Source organism: Podarcis vaucheri (genome assembly GCF_965113315.1).
Source record: "Podarcis vaucheri genome assembly, chromosome: 16".
NCBI lineage: Eukaryota > Metazoa > Chordata > Lepidosauria > Squamata > Lacertidae > Podarcis > Podarcis vaucheri.
The window spans coordinates 5,879,717-5,883,965 of record NC_138754.1 but is presented as its reverse complement, the minus strand read 5'-3'; the positions used below and the strand labels follow the sequence as shown (position 1 = coordinate 5,883,965).

Below are 4,249 nucleotides of genomic sequence, written 5' to 3'. Positions count from 1 at the left end.
TGGGGCTAAGCATGCCTTCTGGGATAACTCCCCAAAGGTATTTTTAGCCCTATGATGGAGGCATGATTACCATGAAAGCTACTGTGTCATTAAGCTGGATAAAGGGGTTTAATTATCTATGGGATGCACTGAATATATTCCTTTTTATAATAAACTTGGGGGTGGGGGTGATGTACAGACTGAGTCAACACACAACAAAAGAGAGCGGACCATGAAAACGCCAGATAAAAGCATGTTATGCTGGCAAATTGTACCACTGCGCCATTCTTTTTGCAGTGCCTCATTTCCTGGGATGGATGAGCAGAGCGACTTTTAAGGCTTCTCCCATGTTAAATAACCCTCCTTTCATCACTTAGCTTCTCTGCTTTCCATGAGCTGCTGCTGTTGAAACAGGTAAGTTGGTTTTCCTTATTATTTTTGAACTTAGGCAACACTTTCCTGGGGACAAGTTCCATTGCATTCAATAGGAGTTCTTTCTCAGTAGACACGGTTAAGAGCAAGTCATCTGCTCTCCACAAGAGGCAATGATGGACACTAATTTTGGTGGCTTTACAAGGAGATGAGACAAATTTGTGGAGGAGAAGGCTATTGATGGCTACTAACCTTGATGGACATGTTCTCCCTCCATTGTTGGAGGCAGTGTGCTTCTGAATTCCAGTTGCTGGAAGATCATGTCCTTCTTGTAAGTGTCCCAGGAGTGTCCCATCAGCCACTGTAAGAACAGGACGCTGGACTAGGTGGGCCACTGGCCTGATCTAGCATATTCTTATGGTGTAAGGCAGCGGTTCTCAACCTGTGGGTCCCCAGGTGTTGTTGGACTACAACTCCCATCATCCCTGAGCTCTGGCCTTGCTAGCTAGGGATGATGGGAGTTGTTGTCCAACAACATCTGGGTTCCCACAGGTTGAGAACCGCTGGTTTAAGGCATCTGATTATTTTGCCCTTTGACCTGGAAGTAGCTCTTGATATGTGGTAGCTAAGTAATGGAAATGAAGTGTTCCACGCTACCTCAGAGTACCATATTATTTGTTCTTCAAGCAGAATGACGTATTCTGGAAGAAAAGGAACAGGAGTCTGAGGACTGCAAAAATCTTTTTTTAAATGTGGGTGTTCAGACTTCAAAGGTGCAGAACCTGCAGCTCTCCAGATTTTGGTGGACCTCAACACCCATTATCCCTGATCATTGGCTTTGATGACTGGGACTGATGGGAGTTATATCCCAACAACATCTGGGCAGCCCTATAATATTTTTCTCAGGCCTGAGCCCTGGGAGCTGTCCTCTTGGACTCCAGGAGAACTCAATAGCCTTTAACTTCTTTACAACCTACCTTCAGATTTTTAAGATGATTCTGCCCTCTCCCCCTGGAATCCTATTCCACTCCCGCTCCCCTTTCAGGCAAATATATATATATATGGTTATTTGTTTCTTCTAGATTTAACCTCAGTATTTAGGAAGAATGAACTGCGGTGACAGCCTGAGTCATGGAAATGGACACTTTGCAGTGACAAACTTAGTTTGCTCTCCAGGGCAACCTTTGGTTGAGACAAGTGACAATTGCACCGGTCCACACACTGGACACCATGAACAGCTTGGCGTTGTTTGTGTTCCTGGGCAGGTAGTCTTCATTCAAGAGCAAAATCCAAGGCAGATGGGTCATGGCACCTGTCCAAGCTCTGATCATCATGCAAGTACTTACGTAGTTGGTGTCAAGCCTTCGGGGGAGATGGCTAGTGCAACTGCCAGCCTAGCTGCTGTCAAAGGGGAACCTTCAGGGGAGATGACAAAGGCAACTGCAATCCTAGTGGACGTCGAAGATGAGCCTTCAGGGGAGATGGCTTATGGCAAGCACAGTGCTGTATCCTGTGCAGATGAAAAACATGGCGCTAGATCGATAGTTCAGGCTCAAGGAGGAGAACCGGGTCAAGGAGGTGTTGATAATGGCACTTCTTCAAACCTTGGAGATGAAAGAACTGGGCATAGCTTTACTATCCCCCAGCTTGACCGCAAGGGAAATGAAATGTCACCCCGCCATAATGAAACGGCAGCCAGTGGCTCGCCTGCCTCTGACAATCTGGTAGTTCTGAACTCCTTCACAGTGAGCTATCGCTGGTCCCCCATGCTGAAATACTGCAAGCCTAAAGAACTGGGCCGTGGACCAATATTATTGTGCTAATGCCAAATTGTGTGCTGAACCAAAACTTTATGCATATAAAAAAGTTTTCATTGCTAAAAGCCCATACCAAGTTCCCTAAGAATCACTCTATATGTAGGGTTATATCCAACACAGTTCCACTCAGAGTAGAAGTTTAGGGAAGCTTTTAATGTTTGATGCATTATGGTATTTTAATATTTTGTTGGAAGCCGCCCAGAGTGGCTGGGGAAGCCCAGCCAGATGGGTGGGGTATAAATAAATTATTATTATTATTATTATTATTATTATTATTATTATTATCATCATCATCATCATCATCATTATCATTAAAATTTATTGACTTAATTTAGACATGTCCTTTAATAGCAATGAGTAGAATTAACATTTGACACAACCCTTAGATTTCATGTCTGAAGATCACAAGTAGGGTATAACAGGTAGCGCAAATCCCAAGTATCCTTCAGAAACTACTGAAAAGATAATTTGGAATTGGGTCAGGATTTGGAATCGGGTCAGGCCACCTTGAGAGATCTGAGTCTGCTTCTCCAGAGTGTACCCCACAGGTGAAGCAGATCCCTGCAGCTAGCAGAATTGCACCCTCCGCTCACCAGCTGGTGGGCAAAGGATTCAATCCTGGTCTCAGCTTTCCTTGTGTTGAATGAGCTGGTGATGCACAGCCCTGCAGGCAGCAGCTTTTATTGCACACATGTGTTTCTTTACTGGAACCAGACACATGTGGCTAGATCAGTGGTTTTCAACCAGTGTGCCGTGGCACCCTGGGGTGCCTTGAATGATGGTCAGGGGTGTCATGGGCAACATTGGCCACTGTCCCTCTTCCCTTCCCTCCCTCCTCTGATGCCCTCTTGCATCTCTGCCTCCCAAAGGCTTGCACAGCTTTTTTGCAGCAGCAGCAGCAGCCCTGGCTATAAGCTCTGGAGGCGAATGGTGCCTCTGGGAGGCCCCTCTCATTGGGGCGGTGGGGGGAGCAGCTCAGAGACCAGGGACAGCAGCAGCAATTCCCCAGTGGACTCCAAAGGAGAGCGGAGAGGAGGCTGAGGGAACAAGGAAGGGAACAAGAAAAGGTGAGGGGCTGCCAGCTCTGCAGGCAAGGGGTGACATAACTGGGCTCCTGAGCCCCACAGGGGTGCCGCAGAAAGAATATAATTGGTTAAGGGAGCCATGGACTCAAAATGATTGAAAACCTCTGGGCTAGATGATGGTTCAGGTCTGTTTAGAAACCCTCATGCAAACAGCCCTAAGCTGCTCTTTACAGACACTGCACCCCTCTCCTTCATCCCACCCAACATCCCATCCCTTGGCATCATGGATCACTTTAGGTGGCCTGATCCAACCTGGAGAGATTTGGGGCTATCCCAGCTCAACTTGGTTAAAGCCCTCACCCCCTCAAATCAGCCTGATGTGGTTCAGGATTTGGGCTTTGGCCAGATCTGGTGTACAACTCTTATATATGCATTCCAGAATGTACAGTCCAGACAAGAGCCCATTCTCTACACCAGCTGTTCTCAACCTGTGGGTCCCCAGATGTTGTTGGACTACAACTCCCATCATCCCTGAGCTCTGGCCTTGCTAGCTAGGGGTGATGGGAGTTGTAGTTCAACAACATCTGGGGACCCACAGGTTGAGAAAGGCTGCTCTGCACTATAAAGCTATTGAGCATCACCTTACAAATTCAGTTGCTTTATTTTCTGAACACAATGGCCAATAATGTTTTAAAACCCACTGTATATCTGGGGCACTTACAGTGGTACCTCGGTTTTTTAACGTCTCGAAAGTCATTCGTTTTGGTTTTCAAATGCCGAAAACCCGGAAGTAACTGCTTCAGAAGTCAAACGTGTGTCACAGCTTCTGTATTGAGTTTTTCATCTGTAAATGCTTCTGGAAGTAAATGCTTCAGTTTCTGAACGTTTCAGAAGTCAAACGGTCTTCCAGAACTCATTATGTTGGAAAACCGAGATACCACTGTATTTGTAAAATCAGATCAGTGATTTTTGCACCAGGATCCTGTTGTGGTTATTGGTCATTCGTTTTCAGAAAACCGTGGGTTTCTGCATGTAAGATGAAACTCTGGGTGTGCA

At 46.2% G+C, this 4,249-nt stretch overlaps 1 long non-coding RNA gene across 1 annotated transcript; it reads left to right on the top strand.

Annotated features, from left to right (window-relative positions):
- Nucleotides 1-279: 279 nt before the first annotated feature.
- LOC309521238 lies at nt 280-2,431 on the top strand. Its single transcript, XR_014214595.1, has 2 exons — nt 280-393; nt 1,434-2,431. It is a non-coding gene; the product is annotated as an uncharacterized lncRNA (long non-coding RNA).
- The last annotated feature ends 1,818 nt before the right edge of the window (nt 2,432-4,249 follow it).